Source organism: Panthera onca, chromosome D3 (genome assembly GCF_046562875.1).
Source record: "Panthera onca isolate mPanOnc1 chromosome D3, mPanOnc1 haplotype 2, whole genome shotgun sequence".
Classification (NCBI taxonomy): Eukaryota; Metazoa; Chordata; class Mammalia; order Carnivora; family Felidae; genus Panthera; species Panthera onca.
In genome coordinates, this window is record NC_138350.1 from 90106197 (window position 1) to 90128126 (window position 21930).

At 39.6% G+C, this 21930-nt stretch overlaps 1 long non-coding RNA gene across 1 annotated transcript; it reads right to left on the minus strand.

Moving 5' to 3' along the window:
* Window positions 1–4478: 4478 nt before the first annotated feature.
* Window positions 4479–19092, minus strand: LOC132665138 (uncharacterized). Its single transcript, XR_009603997.1, has 3 exons — window positions 19020–19092; window positions 14123–14264; window positions 4479–4826 (listed from the first exon to the last, which is right to left on the minus strand). It is a non-coding gene; the product is annotated as an uncharacterized LOC132665138 (long non-coding RNA).
* Between the last annotated feature and the right edge of the window lie 2838 nt (window positions 19093–21930).

The window sequence follows — 21930 nt, forward strand, 5'->3', positions numbered from 1 at the left end:
AGGATGAATGTGTAGTTTTGTACACTCAATGCTTGGGTCTCTCAAACTTCTTGCGGTATTCAGAAGCTACAGTTTTATGAAAGACCCTTGAATTGTAGCTTGGAGAAGTGTCAGTTCAAAAAAATGCATGTTTCCCTTCTGCATCCATCAGGCAGCCAACCTGTGGTCCATTCGAAAGGGGATCTTGGAAGAAAGAACACACCTCACTTTACCTTCCCTTGCCCCATCCGTTGTGGGCATCCCCCATCGGGTGACCCTAGTGTCTGGTAGGAGGACTAAGAGGGTCGTAGATATAGTCCGTTAGGTTCAGCCTCTCAGGACTGAGAGCTGGACGGAGTGAGTGAGAATCCCAAGGGATGTGGAAGATAGCCAGCACAGTATGCTTCGCAAAGAAGAGCATTTCAGGATGATGTGTCAAAACCCAGCAATCGTACCCCGTATGGCTTACGTTTGGGAGTCTGGAGAATTCTTGGTGTGAATGCTTTCTAGGTTTGCTGGACACCAGTTTTTCAGTGATGTGGGTTTAATTCTACTTTCTGTTGGATACCTGCATGGTCTTTCAGTCTGAACTGGAAAAGCAAGTCTGCAGGTTATGATAGGATTGCCTTTAAGTGATCCCTGGATTCATAGAGCCTCATTATTCTAATTAAGAATCCAGAAAACCTTAGTGAACTAGTGGAAATGCCAATGTTCTTTGGTTCACAAGAAAAATGTAAAGCAACTTGAAACTGATGCGGGCGGGCTGGGTCCGAAGGCCCAGAGGGGTCCCCCAGAAACAGCTAAGAGGGTCCTTGGCTTCGTGCAGGATAGAAATCAAACGTGAGCCAGTAGGAAGTGAGAGCAGAGATTATGGAAGACGTAGAGAAAGAGAGGGAGAGATACAGAAGGAGCATCTGGGAGACTCGGAAAGGAAAAGGAGCATGAATTTCACTTCTGCTTGAGGTCCTGATAAGTCACTTATTCCCTGGATCCCAGGAAGTCTCGGCGTCCATATGTCTAGCTCCGGTGCTGGTCTGGAGTAGCACGTGATGACCTCGCCCGGTCACTCCTTAGATATTATCTATTATGCTGAAGACTCCAAGCAAATCATCAACTCCTTGTCCCTTACAAGGGGGACATTAAGGCGTATGCAGGGCAGAAGTGCAGGTCCTGGCAAGAATAGAAGCAGGAAAGGAAGAAAAAGCAGATTTTCAAGGAGCCTTCCAGCTCCCCTGTCTCCACACCCTACAAAAAGCCATTGAAAGAAGAATGGTCCTGATATTAGCATGATGGATAAAAGCTCAGACTTGAAAGCCAGTCCTAGGAATTCTAGCTCCAGGGGTTAGCTGTGTGATCTTAGATCAGTGACTTATCTTCTCTGTGTCTCTTATTTTTTCATCTGTAAGACGGGGTTAATAACAGCCTTTCATGAGTTAACACGCGTACACTCCTTAGAACGGTGCTGATGTGTATTAAGTGCCATGGAGGTACTTTCCATAAAATGAAAAATGGCATGCCTTAAACAACTAATGACATGTAGGAAAAGAAATCAATTTGACCTTGATGTTTTAAACATTCTTTTTCAAGGGGCACAGATTTAGAGAAATAGGCTCATATTTTTTTCCACCAGTTCAAACCATCTGGTTTTGAAATAAACAAAATTATATAGTTCTAACTGTGAGGTCTGATGTTGCCTTCTTTAATTTTTTGTAAGACTCCATGGGCAGATGAGCAGGCAATGAAAATTATAATAACTAAATAAAAACGTGAAGGAATAGCCCACTAACTTTGCAGGTGAAGGAATTAGGGACGGCTTAGAATTTCTAGATCCTGCCTCCAAACAGAGTCAACATTGGGGGTTAGGGATTTAACATAGAAATTGTGAGGGGGACACAGTGCATGACAACATCTAATGTAAATTATGGTGTTAACCACCAGAATAATAAAGAATAAGATGTCAGTATTATGAAGGCATCATATAAGTGGGAATTGGAAATAGAAAAAGAGGATGTTTATTTTTTAATGTAGTTACTTAACGTATTTTTGGAATTGCTTTTTTTTTTTTTTTTTTTAACTACATATACATATTACTTTAAAAACAAAAAGAAACATACTTTAGAAAAAGCACCCCCTATACTGGTTGTTCATAATGTGCTAAATAATGTCCTTATTCGAGGGTTATTTTTCTGGATTGACAGGAAGGCGAGGCAGAAACGTGGCCGAAATCATTGTCAAAGGACTTTATTAAGTGAGTCAAAGAGAAAAGAAATCCTCATGCATCTTTACAGGGAAATATAGTTTTAAATGTTATGTTTTTGATTTTTAGAAATACATTTTCCTCTTGAAGTTTTTAATAATTAGGTCTTTACAAAGGAAAGGAAATAAGATATTGCCATAATTGAGATGTAAGAAAACTTCAAACACAGAGGTTGTTTTTTATGATTCCTAAGGGGAAAATCTGATAGTTATTTAGACCAAGAATCTGAATAACAATGATGTGTGCATAGCTTTAAAAATAATTTGTGGGTGGCTGTTACAGTTTAAACCAGTAACTTCTTCCTCCTTTGTAAGGTAAATAGCTTTTTTGACTTCCAAATTGCAAGGACAACTTAGGGTCAAGATCAGGTGTCTGGCTGATATGAAATAAACAAGACTGTCAAAATGGCAGAAGAATGGCACACACCTGCCCCAGATACTGACACAACCACCTATTTCTGGAAGCATTTGGACTCCAGGGAGTACTCAGAGGGTCCAGAGGCTACTTAGTCAACCAGCCAGTTCTGGAGTTAGTTAATTTTGGAATTCATAATTCAATGCACATACAGCTGGTGTTTGAAGCCAGGAGATCTTTAAACTGTCTCTCTACCAGGAACTTTCAGTCCTAGCTCTTCTTGGGAAGACAGAAGCACTTCTTTAAAAAACAGAAGGAAAAGGAGGCCAAGGTTAAACAGTGTGCCGGGAAGGTAACGGCGATGAACAACGAGAGATAAAGTGAGCAGACTTTCTTTCTCAGGACTGCGTGTCCGTGGGGCCGGTGAGCGCCTATTTGAGTCACAGTGCTGAATATGGCCTTTTATTGTGGGCCCCACTATTCCTCCCTCTCATTCAGGCTGGTGTGAAACCAAAGAATAGAAGTCTCAGGGGTGCCTGGGTGGCTCAGTCGGTTAAGCACCCAACTCTAGATCTTGGCTCAGGTCATGATCTCATGGTCTTGAGATCGAGACCCGCATCCAGCTCCGCTCTGGGTGTGAAACCTGCTTAAAATTCTCCCTCCCCCTCCCCCTCTGCCCCTCCTCTGCTCGGTCACTTGCATGCAAGCCCACGGTCCTCTCTCTGTGTCTCTCAAAAAAAAAAAAAAAAAAAGAATAGAAAACCCAAAGACTGTAATAATTACCGGTAAAGGATGTTCCATATGAGCTGTTATTTACACTCATATTTTAAAGAGACGGAACTGACTCAAAATTGCCTTCATTTTTTTTTTTTAAATGGTTTATTTATTTTGAGAGAGAGAGTGAGAGAGAGCAGGGGAGGGCCAGAGAGAGAGAGAGAGAGAGAGAGACAATCACAAGCAGACTCTACGCTGTCAGCGCAGACCCTGACTCAGAGCTCCAACTCGTGAACCCGTGAGATCGTGACCTGAGCCGAAACCAAGAGTCTGATGCTAAGCCGACTGTGCCACCCAGGCGCCCCAAAATTGCCTTCATTTTTAAGGCCCAACTTTAACCAACTTGAAGCGTTATCTCTGCCAACCATTTTTAGCAGCCTACCTTAAAATCTGTGGATCCCGTAGTATCTTCTAGCTCCATGCTCTATTAACGGATGCTACTGCAACAAGTTCTCACTGGTGAAATTCCATCTCTACTGCATTGGAGGAATCGTAAGTTTCCACAAGCACACATCCCCACACTTCGCTTGTCGCAAGAATATATATTAATTTTGGAGTCGCAGGGACGGTTACGGCAGCCAACAGATACTCCAGCAGCTAATCAAAGTCATAGCCTGAAAGTTCCCAACTTCTCACGAGACGGCGTCATCGCCTCATCTGACGCAAACCCAACGGCACAATGGCCTCCAACGTGGTGATGCCGCCAGGCTAGATGAAGGTTTTAACCGAACCATCACTTTGTAAAAGCGTTCTGAGTTTCGCTTAAGAGGACAGATAAAGAAGAGATTTCATTTAAAAATAAACACATCTGCTGCCTCCTGTGTCTACATGTCTTAGATTGCCAGTTTCCTGTGGATAGCTTTTGGTCCACTCATATTTCTGGGACCAGCAGAAATTTTCCCAGTGATCTCTTTAGAGTGTGCACATCAGGACTTCAATAGCCATATTATGAGGTAATAGATATAATACCGATGTGGCTCATTTCTTGAAATACCTATCTTTCACCTGGTAAAACACTGCAGTGGCTTCAACCAAATCGAATAGGAAGGGAAGGGGGAAAAAACACGTATCTTCAAATAACAGCCAACAACGAAAGTTATTTCTTAGGGAAGAAAGGGACCAAATTGCTGGGATTCCCTCAGGTTTTGTTATGAGTGTCCATTTCCGGGTTTTGTTACACTTTATTGCCTTAAAACATGAATGCATCTGTCTCCAATGATGCTTATTTTTTCCAGTCATTTCCCACAGCATTAGTGACAAAAGCCCATCCAATGATGCCCATTCTATTTCAGCTTTATCACATCGCTAGACGCAGAGGGGCTGACTGCAATTTTTGAAAATAAAATAAAACAATGATTTTTGCCATCTGAAACCTGCAATGAAGACTCTTGTGAAAATTTGGTGGTACGATGATGCGGGTACATGGAAGAATCAAAACACCGCCACTTGGAAAGATGTCTTTCTGTCGAAATATAAAGCACCACAAAGGAAAAAGCCCCGGCCCACACAGTCCCAAAGGTTAAACGGAAATTTGGATTTACTACGTAACTTGCAGGTAATTTCTCCCCGACTGCAACTTTATTCTCAGGCTCTCTTTATGGCATTCTTTGCAACGCAAAAAAGTTTTTAATTTTGAATGTTGATGAATTCAATCTACAGATTATTTTCTTTTATGGAACCTGTGTTAGGGGTCGGATGAAAACTCTTTGCCTGCCCTATGGTTATAAAGAGTTTCTTTTATGTTTTATTTTGAAAGTGATATCGCTTTGTGCTCTATATTTAGACCTGTGATCCATTCTGAGATAATTTGTATGAAGTGTAAGATTCGCGTTGAGTTTCATCTCTTTTTTATGTGGATGTCCCATTGTCCCCGCACCATTGGGCGGAAGTATCCTTTCTCCACTGACTTGTCTTTGCGCCATAGTCAAAATCAATAGAATATATTTAAGTGGGGCTATTTATACTCTCCATTCTTCTCCACGGGTCTACGTGTTGATGTTTTTACCAATTCTACGCTGCTTAGATGATTGAAGCTTTAGAGTACATCTGAATATCAGGTAATGCGAGCCTCCCATTTTTCTCTTTTTAAAAATGTTTTAGGGGCGCCTGGGTGTCTCAGTCGGTTGAGCGTCCGACTTCGGCTCAGGTCACGGTCTCACGGTTTGTGAGTTCAAGCCCGCGTCGGGCTCTGTGCTGACAGCTCGGAGCCTGGAACCTGCTTTGGATTCTGTGTCTCCCTCTCTCTCTCTGCCCCTCCCCTGCCCATGCTGTCTCTCACTCTCTCTCAAAAGTAAATTAACATTAAAATTTTTCAATAAAAAATAAATAAAATAAAATAAAATAAAATAAAATAAAATAAAATAAAATATTTCAGCCATTCTAGTTCCTTAACGTTTCCACCCTGGCTTTAGAATCAGCTTGTAAATATCTACGAAAAATCCACTTGGATTTTGATGGCAATTGCAATGAAGCCGCAGATCACTTTGCAGAGAGCTGACGCTCTGTGTCAAGTTTTCCCATGTGTGAACATGGCCTTTCCCTCCGGGTTCAAGGCCTTTGTTCCCTGACAATAGCATTTTTTTGTTTGTTTTAGTTTTCACAATACAGGTCCCACACATAATTTTTCTAGGCTTTTAACCTAAATGCTCTGTTTGGAGTGGAGCTATTGTAAATGGTACTCTAAATTAATATTCCCAGTTGTTCATTGATTGTTTATAGAAATAAAAGTGATTTTTGTATGCTGACCTTGTATTTTGTAACCGACCATCATTCTACCTTCACTTAGTTCTAACTGTTGCTGTTGTTAGATTTTGTGTCTGTGCCCTTTTTCGAATTAAGGGATTTCTCCTCTGTTCTTTTTCTGAATGGTTTTATTGTAAGAGGATGTTAAATGCTTTTTTGTGCATCTATTGAGACAATCGTGACATCTTTCTTTTGGTCTGTTGATAAATTGTGCACTGTTGGTGTGCTATATTGGTATTCCAGTGTTGCTAATATTTGGTAAGACTTAAATGTTGAAACAGTATTGCATTTCTGGGGTGAATCCCTTTAGTTATAAAGTATTATAACCTCTGTCTTTTAAAACAGGAGAGTTTTAAAAAATTATTTTATAATATTTATTTATTTATTTTGAGAGAGAGAACAAGTGTATGCATGCGGGGGGGGGGGGAGAGAGAGAGAGGGGGAATGCCAAGAAGGCTGTGCACTGCCAGCACAGAGCCCGATGTGGGGCTCGAACTCACACACCATCAGATCACGACCTGAGCCAAAACCAGTAGTCGGACATTTAACTGACTGAGCCACCCAGGTGCCCCCAAACAGGAGAGGTTTTTTTTGCAAAACTGTAGTACAATCTCACAAAGTATTTACATTGATAGTGACACAATCTACTAATCTTATTCGGATTCTCCTAGTTTTTATTGCACTCATTTTCCTGTGTGAAACATACACATACACACACACACACACACATACACACCTTATATGCAATTTTTGTTTGCATATTCCTTGTATGCGATTTTATCATGTGTAGTTTGTGTATCCACACCATCACAGTCTCACACACACACACACACACACACACACACACACACCCCTTGTATCCATTTTTGTTTGCATACTCCTTGTATACAATTTTATCTTATGGGCAGTTTATATCACAGTGAAGACATCACAGTGAAGACACTGAACTATGCCGTATCTACAAGGATGCCTCTCATGTGCCCTTTTACAACCACACTCACATTTCTTCTGTTTTCCCACCCTGTCCCTAATCTTTGGCAACTGTTAATCTGGCCTCATTTCCGGAATATTGTCATTTCAAGAAAGCTACATAAATGGAGTCACATGGCATTGTAGCCTTTCGAGGTTGGCTTTTTTTCAGTGAGTATAATTCCTTTGAGGTCCATCAGGTTCATCTACGTGGTGTGCCAATGGCTCATTCTACTCTCCTGCGGCGTGGTGGTCCAAGCCACGATGCACGTGCTGAAGTTTGTTTAGCTCTTCACCCACTGAATACATCTGGGTTCTTGTCGGTTTTCATCTGGTCTAACAAAGCTGCTGTGAACATTCACGGGCAAGTCTTTGTGGGAATGTAAGTTTTCCCACAAAATTTCCTTTGTGGGAATGTATTTTTCTGGAATAAATCCCCAAGAGTGCAACTGCTGGGCTGTGTGGTAGTTTCGTGTTTTAAAAGCAACCGCCCAACGGTTTTCTTTCCTCGTTGTAGCACTTCACATACTCCCGGCGATGCACGAATGACCCAGTTTCTCTGCATCCTTGCCAGCATTCGCTGATGTCACTATTGTTACTTTTATCCATTTCGATAGGTGTGTAGGGATCTCATCGTGTTTTCGTTTGCATTCCCTGATGGCTAATGATGCGGAGCATCTCTGCCTGTGCTTGTTTGACGTCTATACATCTTCTTCAGTAAAATGTCCCCTCATATGTTTTGCCCATTTTCTAATTGGATTTTTGTGACTGTTGAGTTTTGAGAGTTCTTTATTTTGATAGTTCTCACTACAGATACTTTGCGGGATATGTGGCTCTCTACCAGTCTGCAGCTGTAGTTCCATTCTCTGCTGGGGTCTCTCAAGACTCCTACACAGCCCAGGGATAAATGACCCTATATGGATCCCTTCTATCATCAGCCTGGAGCTGGAGAATTCTGGGCATGGCCACTTCTTCTGTTATGTGTCTGGGGGGGGGTGGGGATGGGGGTCCTAAGATACCTTGCTTCTCTGGCATCCCTCCAGTCCTTGGGTCCTTAGCTCGACTGTTTTAACTTTTCCCTTTCTAGAACTTTCCTTTAGTTGCTTCTTGCACTATTTCCATGCTGTGGCAGGAAAGCATTGGGTAACGAGTCTATGTCATCTTGTGTAGACTGGAAGTAGGAAGAAGTTTTCTACTTCTTCCATGCTTCTTTGTTTACTTATTCCCAACCTTTCTTCCTTTTCTTGGGTTAATTGGAAAGTTTTTATGATTCCTTCTTATCTCCCCTATTGACTTATATATTATTTTTTAAAGATGGTTGTCAGTTCATCATAGTCTACTTTTAAATGTTATTTTACCACTTTTCATCTAGTGTAACAACCCTAAAATGGCATATTTCCAATTATTGCCTACATCCTTCATTGCTGCCAGTGTGTGATCACAACCATCCCAGGTAAGCAAGTTACAAATCCCTCTCTCTGAAGGTGTCAATCTCTCCTTCAATTTGGGGTGAGTTGTCTGCTCTGTATCTTCAGTTATCCAGTGTATTAAAGAGAAATTTATGAATTTGAACTTAGTTTGAAATTTTTTCTTTTCTTCTCCCAAGTTTGGGAGAAACATTCTTTCCCATTTATTGCATCCCAGTGCAGAAATATTGGTTCTTAAATATTGAACTATTTCATGATGTATTTCTCTGTTTGTGTAATGTTGGATTTGACTGCTAAAATCTTATTAATGATTTTTGCATTTATATCCATCAGGTATATTGAGATGTAGATTTCTTTCTTATAACTTTTCAAAAGTTTACGTATTTTGAGAAAAAGAGAGAGAGAGTGCATATGAACAGGGGAAGGGCTGAGAGAGACAGGGAGAGAGAGAATCCCAAGCAGGCTCTGCACTGTCAGCACAGAGCCCAACGTTGGGCTCGATTCCACAAACTGTGAGAACATGATCTCAGCCAAAACCAAGAGCCGGACACTCAACCAATTGACCCACCCAGGTGCCTCTCTTATAAATTTTTAAATTTGGTTTTAGTATCAGCTTAATGCTGACATCATAAAATGAGTGGGAGAGATTCTTTACTCTTATATTTTCTGTAATATTTTTGAGGAACTGTTATTTTTTACCTTAATGTTGGTTGAATATACCAGGGAAACAATTTGGATATGGATTTGTTTTAAGGTAAATATGTTTAACTATAGATTAAATTTCTTTAGTATATATAGAATTATTGAGATCATCCATTTCTTCTTGAGTGAGTTTTGGTATTGTGTATATTTTGAAGTATTTACCCATTTCACCTAACTTGAAAATTTTATGAGCGTATAGTTTTTTCATAATTATTCCTATTATTCTTTTCATATTCTTATCCTATATGTAGGCTATCTAGCAATGTCCTCTCTTGTATCTCTGATATGGGTCCTGTTATTGATGCTATTATTATTCTGTAATGTCTGTAGGGTTTGTAGTAATGCCCCTTTGTTCATTCCTGACATGATAATTTGTGTCTTATTTCCATTTTTTTCTTGTTTATTGTGATTGAATATATTTCAATTTTCTTTTCTTAGAAACAGCTTTGTATTTTATTGATTTATAGGTCCATTTTCTCATTTATTTCTGTTCTCTTTTTATAATTTGTCCCCTTCTATTTACATAAGGTTTAATTTGCTCTTCTTGTCTTTGAATTCTTCCCCCAGATTTCTTGAGTTATAACTGACATATAAATTTTTGAGGAATTTAAGTTTAAGGTATCCAAGCTGATGATTTGATACATGTATATATTGTGAAATAATCACCACAATAAGGGTAGTTAAGGTTCCTCTTAATGTGGAAGTTCAGATCATTGATTTGAGACTCTTCTTTTTATAACATGAAGCTTTTATGCTGTAAATTTTTCTCAGAGCATTGTTTTGACTGAAAAGCACATTTTGAAATGCTGGTTTTTATTTAATTCAGTTTAAACTATTATCTAACTTAACTTGTGATTTCTTCTTTGGTCCATAAATTATTTTGATGTGTGGTCTTTAATCTGCAAATACTTAGGGATTTTCCACACATCTTTCTGTTACTTATATCTGGCTCAATTCTATTTTGATCAGAGAATATAATTTGTATCATTTCAGTATTTTAAACCTTACTACTTAGTCTTGCTTTTATTGCCAATATTAGTCATTTGTAATTGTGGAGAGATAAAGCTTGGCTGGATTTCCAGGTGCTCCCGACACTCTTTATACACGCTGAGAGTTTCACCCATAGTCATGTGTCTGCTTAACTGCTCTGATCCAAAAAGATAATAAACATTCTATTACCTTTTTTTAATGTTTATTTATTTATTTTTAAAAAAAGAGAGAGCATGGGAGGGGCAGAGAGAGAGAGGGACAGAGAAAATCCCAAGCAGGCTCCTCTGCCCTGTCAGCCCCAATGCAGGGCTCAATCCCAAGAATTGTGAGATCATGACCTGAGTCCAAATCAAGAGTCAGATGTTTAACTGACTGAGCCAGCCAGGTGCTCTGTCTCTGGGCCAAATAGTTAGTGCCCAAAGGTCTCCAAGGATAAATGGAGCTCAGGACACTGGAGACATCTCTAGGTGATAAAATCCTAGATACATAGGGCTACTGGGCCTTGGAGAGATTTCTTTACACACCAAAGGACTGGAGTATGGACAAGACCTTCCTGAAAGGCACAGGAATACTCATTTATACTCATTTATTCTTATTCATCACTGTACTGGTTTTCTAGAGCTGCTGCAATAAAATTGTGGCTATGAACATTAGGAACATTTTCTCATGATTCTAGGGGCTATAGGCTTGAAATCAAGGTAAGGCTGCACTCTTCCATCTGAAGGCTCTTGAGAAGAATATATTTCATGTCTCTGCTGAAATTCTTTGGTTCACTCCAACCGCTGTCTCCATTGTCCCATGCCTTTTCGTTTTTCCCTTCTGCCTCTGTGCACTTCACTTCTTCTTGTAATGACAGTAGTCACTTTGGATTAGGGCCCACCCTAATGACCTTATGTTAACTTGATTATCTCTGAAAAGGTCCTATTTCCAAATAAGATTACATGCACAGGTACCAGAGGTTGGGACTTTGATATGTCTGTTGGGAAAACAAAATCAAACCCACAACAGATGACTGCTAGAAATGTCACATTTAACATGTCCATACTGAAATTCTAATATTTCCAACTGAAATATCGACTGACAAACTTCCTCTTGTCATTTGATGTCAAGTTTACCTACCAGATACCCAGAGGGAACCTCTTGGGGTCATCTCTGATTGTTCTCTTTTTCTCACAACATGTGACCAATATCCAAGAAATTTTGATTATCTGACATTTTCTCACCATTTACGTTGTCACTACCTTGGTTCAAGGTATCATATTTATAATTGTTTTATAATATTACATGGTGTCCCAGCACTATAACTTACATGACAGTATCCTAATGATTCCTTTTTGCTTCGAATTTTCATTACATAAGGCACTGTGATAATAATTCTCATGCAAACATCTTTCTGCTCTTAGGTAATTATCTCTTCTAAGTCAAATCCTCGAAGTTGCAGTCAACTTGCAACTCTCTCAATTGCCTTTCAAAAAATTGTATGAACTTATTTCTTTTAAATGATCTGTAGCTCACATCTGTAATTCGAATTCTGATAAGGGTGTTGGTTTTTGAGAAAAGGCAAGGTATTTGCTTCCTCTGTTTATTTTAAACAGGTATTTATTTTGTGCCCACCAGGCACCAGGCCCCGTTGTAGACACAGATCCCTGCCCTCATGGAGCTTAAATTCTAGTTGGGAAGACAGACTATACATAATAAGCATAGTAAGCAAATGAATTCTATAGTATATTAGAAGGTGATGTCCACTGTGTCCAACATTCTGTCCTTAAATACATGTATTAATATATAAATATAATATAATTAATAAATATAAATATATTCTCCATAAAAACAGAAGCCATCTCCATCATACTCCTTACTTTTTTCTGAACTCTCAGAAGAATTGCCTTTAACATCTGTGTTTCTGCCAACAGTCTTTTCAAGGCAACTTGGGCTTTACCTATTATGGCCCTCAAAATAATCTTTCCATCTTCCAACTTTTATCCAATTCCATAGCCATTTCAGTATTTTTAATGTTTATTTTTGAGAGAGAGAGAGAGCGTGAGCAGGGGAGGAGCAGAGAGAGGGAGGGACAGAGGATACAAAGCAGGCTCTCCTCTGACAGTAGAGAGCCCAATGTAGGGCTCGAACTCATGAATCATGAGATCATGACCTGAGCTGAAGTCAGATACTTAAATGACTGAACCACCCAGGCACCTGCCGTTCCAATATTTTTCAATATTTGTTATAGCATCACCCCACTCTTGGTACCAAAGTGGGTCTCAGTCAGGATGCTACTAGAAAACCAGAACTAGCAGTGTGTGTGTGTGTGTGTGTGTGTGTGTGTGTGTGTGTAGAATATAAATAAAGAGACAGTATGAGACTTCCATAATTGTAGGGACCACCTAGCCAATGAGGAACCTTTAAGTGAGGCTGCCGGCAGGTATCTCACACAGGGTGGAGGTTACAATGGAAGCAGAATTTCTTCCTCAAGGAAACCTTGTAAGTCCTTTCATCAGATCGGATGATGTCCACCTACATTATCAAGGGCAAACTCCTTTACTTAAAGCCAGTTGAAAAACAACTTCACAGCCACACCTGGGTTAACATTCGATGAATTAACTGGGCAGCACAGCTAGCCAGGTTGTCACGTAAAACCAACCACCACACTCACAGACTGGCAGTTTGTGTGGGAAGAATTCCCATCAGTTTTTATTGCGTTGCCTTAGAGGTAAAAATTAGGGGCAAAAAGGGGCCATCCGACTTCTTATTTACTGTGAGGCATTTAATCAGAAATCTGTCTCTGATCCAGAATGCCTCATGTGTGAATTCAAGATAAAATTAACAAAGATGAATATTAAAAACCCAACAGTAATCTAATAATAAAACTATAAATTGTAAGGGAAAGTTTTACTAGTTTAATTAAATGTTACAATTTTTGAGAACACCTTCCAAAACATGCATCAATAATTTATCGCTATGACTCAGTTCAATGTCTCAACATCTGTTGACTGTGGATAAAAGTCTTCTGTACTCACTAGATTGTCAATATAAAATTACACTGGATGATGTGTATTACCCGCTTATGAAAACCATCAGATGGACTATATGATATACTTTGGTTTCTTCATTCACGTCTTTTCTTTTATCAACTCATTTTTGGAGTTCTTTTTATTGAGTTCATAAATTTATTAAATTCTTCTATAGTGGAAAGCATGTAAAGAAGATCTGTGTTGCTATTTCTTGATTTTTTTTCCAACAGAGTTCTTTTTTTTTTATAGCTTTTACACGTTTTTCTTTTCTTTTCTTTGATTTCTTTTAATTTTCTTTAATATATTTTTATTTTATTCTCACCTTGAGGATGTAGCATGAATATGTCAAACATGATCCTGCCCTTCTGGAACTTAAATCCTTGACCCTGAGAGACAGATGATCAACCCGAGAGTACATCCTACTGAATAGCTCTTAGAAGAGCCCCAGGAGTCGCTGCAAAGCCCAGTGAACGGCTCCTGAAAGCCCATAGCAGACTCAGAAGTCCTTCCTGCTCATGCTAATGTCCTGCGGTTGTGAAACGGACCTTTCTCTTGAGGGTTTTTCTCCCTTGGTGTTTCCCAGCGCCCCCTTTTCCAAACTATAGAATATTAGGAGAAGTCTAAGGATTTAATCAATGCGGATTTTGCATTCTGCTGTCCGGAGACAGGGATAGGATTAAAATGTTCGCTTTGCCTGATTTGAATTTTTAAATTTGTATCTGCTACCATCCCACTCACTGACTTGAATTGTTGATGATGGTGAATGTTTACCTAGCGTTTAATTTCACTATCAATTTACATCTTTATGTTTAATCTGTATATCTGTATTTTGCACTTTTGTATCTTAGGTGTTGCATGACCGTGTTTTATCCTACCCCCTTTACCTGAAAATCTAGCCTTTAATGTAAAATAGTTACCTTAATGCTTCCTGGAACCAAATTCCTTGCTATTCTTTAACGAACGGTCTTTTTTGTCTTCCTACAGTGTCCATCGGCATTCAAACAGATGATGCGATCTGTCAGCTTCACACAACCATATCTGTAGGCTCCAGATGAGTATCTGAAATCAATAGGGATGGGATCGTGGTAATTAAATTATAGCACTTACATATAATTACACTTATGTAAAAAATATCCACCCCTGCTCATAGCTGCTCCTGAATATGATAGACATAAATCTTTGCAAATGATCTCTTTGGGGGTGGGGAGGAGAAAGAGCGTTAATCTTTAAAATTATGCCGGGAAAAATTAGGATACTGGAACTATTTCACTTCGGAGAAATCATCTGATTCAAAGTCTAGCTTTAAACACGTTCATTTTCATAATTTTTATCTTGGAAAATTAATTTCGATGCAGCCCTTTCTGCAAAGCTTCGTGATGAAGAAACTGATCTCCTGGCATGTTTTGCTCGAGGACTGAGAAAAGCAGGACCCGTGGAGTCAGGGCGGTGGTTATGCAACCTGCACCATCAAGAGCGCACATCACGCTGGGCACCTTGCAAGCATTTAATCAATGAACTGGTGCTTGTTGGAATAAGTTGAGTCATTAATTGACATTAAAGAAGACTACTGTTCTCCCAAGCATTCAGTAACATGGCCTAGATGATTACTTTGTGTTAGACCAGAGGTGGTATTAGCTACGTTCTCTCCTTTTGGGTACAAGAAGTAAAGACATTTAAAGTTTTTGTTGTTACTCGTTTTTCACCGAATTCTCTCTTTTGTTCAGCAAATGTTTGCTTCCTGTATTGCAATTTACTTTTTCTGTTTTTCATGTGGGCGACCAATCAAAAGTTTATTTGTGTGGGTTCCAAATAATCAATGACATGTATTCCCTGAATCATAAATAAAATATTTCCTACCACCTTTGTCCAGATAGTGTATGAAGTGGCAGGGGTGGGGGTGGGGGACAAAACCAGGCCTTGCTATTGATATGGGTTAGCAAGTCATCCGAACTGCAAACACGTACCCATGGATAGACTGTCAGCCTCAACCAACCCAAACCGGTGAAAAATGGAAGATGCAAATCTAACCCCTTTAAAATTTAGTAACTTAGATAGCCCCGATTATGCCTTTTTTCCCCCAGAAATATCTGGGAACTAGTCTCCATTTCCTTTCAAGAGTTACAAAAATAGTGATTTTGTTTATCAATATTTGCTTTGGAGTTACAAGTTTCAATAGCTACAACATTGAAATAATATTAATCCTATCTATATTATGTCTATGGCAAGGGCAAAAAAGAGAATAGGCACAAAAAAGTGTTTTAAAATGATATTTTTAGGGGCGCCTAGGTGGCTCAGTCGGTTAAGCGGCTGACTTTGGCTCAGGTCATGATCTCGAGGTCCGTGACTTCGAGCCCCACGTCGGGCTCTGTGCTGACAGCTCAGGGCCTGGAGCCTGTTTCAGATTCTGTGTCTCCCTCTCTCTGACCCTCCCCTGCTCATGCTCTGTCTCTCTCTGTCTCAAAAATAAAACGTTAAAAAAATTTTTTTTTAATAAAATAAAATAAAATAAAATAAAATGATATTTTTAGGGGCGCCCAGGTGGCTCAGTCAGTTAAGCATCCAACTCTTGATTTTGGCTCAGGTCGTGATCTCACGGCTCCTGAGTTTGAGCCCCGTGTCGGGCTCTGCACTGAAAGTGTAGGACCTGCTTGGGCTTCTCTCTCTCTCCTTTCATATTGGTTCCGGTCATGATCTCATGGTTCGTGGGATCGAGCCCCACGTTGGGCTTCTGTCAGCACAGAGCCTGCTTGGGCTTCTCTCTCTTTCTCTCCCTCTCTCTGTCCATTCCCCACTTGCACGGTCTCTGTGTTTCTCAAAATAAATAAAAATTAAGATTAAAAAAGTAAAAAGTGGTAAGGTTTTAAATCAGTAAATTAGTAAAACAGGTACATAAAGTATTATTACTTTAGTCATTATCAGAACATATCGTCAAAAGCATATTTTTCTAATTAATCTTCCTTTCACATGAACAATGTATTAGTCAAAAATTGTAAGTTTATACGTAACACATATACTAGAAAGGGAAAGGCATATATCTTAAAATATAAATAACAAACAACCATAAATAGACTAGGCTTAGTTTAGCGACTTCCTTCTCCTAGTTACAAGTGTGTCGCAGATGATGTCTGCGTCTACGTGATCCCGAACAATGTGCAACTTTCAATTTTCTAGGTGTTTGGCATTATGCACATAAAACACGAATTTCTCGTTCACTGCCTATGAAGATACACTCGGCTGTACGCTGTTGCCATCAGAGTAGATGAGAAATATTAGTTGCTGCTTTGTAATCACTCTGGCTATTTGGAGAAAAGATGTGCAAAACCATAGAACAATTGCCTGGTCCGAGTTTCAAATTTCAGAAACTGTGGGTGTCGTAAAGAAAAAGAAGGAAGTGGGAAATGCAGCTGCTTAGTAAAAATGGAAATGTCTCCATGTTGGCCGATCTATGTCACATGTGTCCCTCCCTCAGCCAGTTTCTCTGGGTCCCAGGAATGTGTTCTCATGATCTAATACTGCCCTTCCCAGAGACAAAGGACCAGAAATCCCTTCTGGATGCACGATTATTAACAGCCTCCGCGGGTCTAGGTCACCTTCCCAGATGGGCAGAAGGGACGCGTGTTAGTCCTATGAAGAGCTACGTTTGCTTATTTGTTTCTCCCTATTCTAAGGAGTTTTGCTGTAAAATGGCGATAATTTAACCACAGGGGTATCCGGAGACCAACCCCAATGCCAACAACCCTGTCTAATTTTCTTTTTCTTTGACCATAGAAATCTTTACCTGCTCTATGGGTTGTTATTAATCGTGCTCACTTTTAAAGATAATTTAGTTTTAATACATTGTCAATGCAATTCTCTAGGGTGCATGAGAAGCGATCCAGCTCGTGCGCATCTGTCTAGCGCCATTTCCTGATTCTGGAGCACCTTCCTAATATTTCTGCTTTTAGCTAAGGGAAGTGACCTAAAGTAAAGATGTGTAAAGTACATCCTGATCAGTGTTGTAACTCGCAAATGTCTTTGGGGTCACTGCATTAAAATGGTGCCAGAGAGTAATGGCTGCGTATTATCAGCTTTAGGGCTCTTCCGTTGGCATCTTATTTAGTTCTTACCTGGCTTGTGCTGCCAGAGACGAGGCTCTCTTCTCTGGCGAAGGGCGGGGGGATGGATATTTCAGAGAACCAAATGGCCTCTCCGAGAGACTCATAAAGCTACAGCTGTAAAAAGGGTCTGCTATTTAAGACACTTAACTGGTTGCCCACCACCTTCCTATTTGCTTAGGTGTGTGGAATAAAATTTATCGTGTCTAGAAAGCACCATTAATGCTTCCATATTAGATGAGTCACATGGAATGACTTTTTTGTAACAATGCGATCCAACATTAACAGTACTGTATGGTTCAGCATAATACCTGGGAATAGGTTACCTCCCTCCACCCCACCAGCAATTTTTCCATAGAAATAGAGAGCAGCACTTGGGAACACAAAGGATATTACTGTTCTGATTTGCCCACACATTGGTAGAATGGCACGTTCCCGGTAAGAGGTTCTAGCTAGAAGCTGACTTCTAGAAGATGTCTTCAGATTAGGTGGACCCGTTCATGAATAACCTTTAGTAACTAAAGCAAAATAAAAATTTTCCCCCTCACAAATTAGGAGCTTCAATAAAGTCTGATGGGTGAGTTATTCTATTTGCTCTATCCTGAGATTTATCTGTTAAATGTAGACCTCTCTGTGCATATAAGAAAACAGCGAATGTGAGGGGAAATGTGGACATGACGACAGCACATAGATATACATACATCAGAAGCATCTCAGTGTTAGAGCCACTAAGCTGATCCAATGAGAGTTTGGACGAGAACATTTGGACCAAGGGGAATCCCATCTATCCTGTTTGCACTGGAGAATATTAGGGATTTGGGGGCATCGTTCAAACTACTGGTATGAATATGTGTATGACAGGTTCAAAGGCAGAAGGGAATCTGGAATAAAATTTAACAGGTCAAAGAGCCACACTGGTTGGTGTTTATGGACTTAGGAACATTTCGTCCTGCTCCACTTAAGACATTGTTTTCCTAGAAATGAAACACAGGTCTTGTTTTCAGAAATCATATGAATTTAAGCTACAATGAACTTTTATTATCCAGGATTTGAAGGAGTAAGGGTGAAGGTGTATGCAGAAAGTGTGTGTGCTTTGAGAAAAGATGTAGCCAAAAGGAAAAAAGAAAGAAAAACACACACCCCGAGAAACAAGCTAATTGAGGTTGATGTCGGCCTGCTACATACTTGTACTATGTATACACAGCTAGTTCAAGGCTGAAGTAAAGCTCCCTGGAAATAACTGGACACACAGTGGAGGTGAAAATGGACATTATTGGCATGTTTCTCGATGCCTGGATTCCACGAGTGAGAGACAATCGGCTAGACCTTTAAGGAAGGTCCAGTCAGGTAAAGCAGAGGTTGATTGGAACACCGCACGTGGTTCTAGATGACATCTATCATACGTAAAATAATTTCATTAGAGATAAATTATTTGGCTGACTTAGTTCGAATTTGTCCTTTTCCGATTAAATATACGAACGACAATACACGACTGATATGAGCTATAGATGCACTTCAGATCTCACTGAGCCTCTGTGTGAAGAAAGTCATAAAATTATTCTCCACTATTGCCAAATCCTGTGGCATCTACGCTAAACAGCTGGCGACTGCCACTCAGGGGTTGAGAAACAGGCCAAGGGCTTGCTTTACCCAACACGTTTTGCCTCCCTTGAGTAGACGGCCTGAAATCTGATCTGTACCCACCCTTCAGTTTCTGTACCTCTGGATCCAGGAGAGATGTTCTCATGATGGAGCATTGCTCCTCCCAGAGACAAGAGGAGCCCGCCTTGCAGTCACTCCCTGGTAGAACTTCTACATTATCCTGGAATCCTCACAGTTCTGAAAGTGGCTCTCCGCACGATCAATCTTTCTGTGATGCAATGCAGGAAGAGCTTTGTGAACACTTTGTGAAGTTTCAGAGACGTGGAAGCATGCCATTCTCATAAAATGATCATTTGGGTTTATTTTTGAAGCAATCATCACACATGTTATTCACAAGCTGTTTCTGATGCATTAAAATATTTATTTAAAAGGTTCACTGTGAGCCAATGGCCCTCTCTCTAGAACAGTCTGCACTAACGGGGAAAATGTCTGCAGCTGTCTCAGGTATTGTCGGGAGGGGTTGATTATGTATATCACCATAAAGTATGTTTATAAATTATGTTTATTGTGTTATAATTAGTAGTGCTAACATTGCGTAATATCAATAAGGCAATTAAATATGTAAATAATAAATAATGGCAATATTAATGCCACCAAGGAGCACTGCTCAATAGCATCATGTCTACTCGGTCAGCTTAGGGCCACATTTCTCATTATTTCACTGGAAAGACATGGAACAGAGCCAGTCATTGGCTTAATGAACACACAGCCCAGTGCAAAGGTTGAACATAGCCTTGCGTAATGGCTGGGAAAGTGAGACTCACGGGTTGTTTTCCCAGGAAATGGGGAAATGCTACACGGTCTATCTGGTTTCACAAAGCAGTGAATTTTCGGAAATTTGAAAAGTAGATTGAGGATGGGGAGGAGACCTCTTTAGCTTCTCATTTTAAATGATGCCTGTTAAAATTTCCCCACACAGCTGCCTCTATATTCTCACTAAAGGTCTATGGGAATGTAGAAAAGAATATAGAGATGCAAAAGCACCACAAAAATAAGGACTTTCAGATAATTTATAGACTGAATCTTGGAAAAATTTTCTGCTGGTTCCCTGCCAGTGAAGCTGGATTACAGGACACAGTTGATGGGAGGACCTTACGAATCTCTGGTGGACTCATCCACTACCCTCCCAGACTGAAAACAGGGAGCCACACTCAATGAGGCCCGAGGGCGGGTCTGCATAGACCATTCCTTTGTCTGGAGGTAAAAATCTCTGCCAGAGGTAAGAAATGGAATATTCTGAATGTGAAAAGAAAAGACAGCACACTAAAGTATATTTCTAATGGGAAATAAAATTAATTTTAGAAAACTTTTAGACATCTTTTCAGTGGTACAGTCAGGCAATGGGAGTGGAATGTCAAAGCTGGAAGATTAAATATACCAGGATGTGATGAATGGGAGATAAGGACAGGTGGAAGGGTTGTAAGAGGCCAAACGCACAACACCAGAATGAACATTGATGCTGCAGGCAGCAAATTTCAGAAATATCAGAACGAGAAAATTGAATTGTTAGTATGGAGGGTAACTTTGAGAATCTGCTCAAGAGGGGAAAACAGCAATGTTAAGGGATAGAAAAGTCTTGGATGTGACAAGATGCCCAGACTAAAATAGTAGTTTTTTGAACAACAACAAAAAGAAATGAGGAGGAAATCTATCAAAGGCACAGCTGAGGAAATATTTCTGGATTGAAATAAGAGCTGGTTGTGTAGATCACCATGTCACGAGGTCTCAACCATGTAAAGGGTCCATTATGAAAGGCCTGTTCCCTTTCATAAGGCTCCACTCTTCAATATGAGCCAAGGACAAACAGAAAATCGAAGAAAGCATTCAAAATGGGATACAAAGACCAACATGTACAAACAATTAAAAAGAATCTTGGAGGAAAAAGAGATTGAGATTGAAGAAAATTGAAGAAAGAAATTACTGATATCCTTAAGGAGGTATGAGAACGTATTCTATTCATGAAACAAGAGCAGGATGCAATAAAGACAGAACATTCCAAGGCCGGAAAACCTCTGTTGAAAATTAGAAATGTGATAAACAGTAGATAAGAACTTAGTGAGTGGATTAAAAAACAAACCTGAAAAGATATCAAAATACAGTACACAAACACACACACACACACACACACACACACACACACACACACTGAGACAAAGCATATGGGAAGATTAGCAGGCAGTCCAGGACCTGCCACATCAGAGTAAGTCTTCACTTCTACAATGAAGTTCCAAAGGGCAGGAAAAATATTTGGAAAGAAATAAACCAAGAAATATATATATATATATATATATATATATATATTTTTTTTTTTTTAATTTCTTTGAATCAAAGATATGAGTTTCTAGTTTGGGCCACCAAGTGCCTAGCGCTATGGATGAAAACAACCTCATGACAAGGCAAGGTTATCAAGAAATTTGGGAAAATGGGGACAAAGAAAAGACCCTACACAATTACAGAAGGAGAAAAAAAAGGTGACTCATGCAGAATGCCGAGAATGAGAAAGGCATCGGACTTTTCAATAGCAACTTGAGATACTAAAATTAATGGACAATTACCTTAAATTACCAGGGAAAATGACTTCCAACCCAGGATTCTGTACTCATTAAACCACTCATCAAGTATGAGATAAGAATAAAGACATTTTAAACCACGCAATCTCAAAAAGCAGCACAGTGGAGCCAAGAAAGCTTTGGTCATTTCAATAAAGTAATGACAATGGTAAAAAATGAAAACATTAATTTTTTAAGATGTGAACTGAAAAACTAACTTAGATACACAGGCCAGGCACTCAGTCTATTTTCTAAATCTGGCATATAACTTATATCAAAACCAGGGGAAAATACTACAGAAAGAAGAGAAAGAATTAAACTGATGTCTCACTTATACATATGACTCAGAAATTCTAAAGTGACCCTTAAAAAGAAAATGTAACAATAGCTTCTAATAATAATCCTTCTGAACCAAGCAGG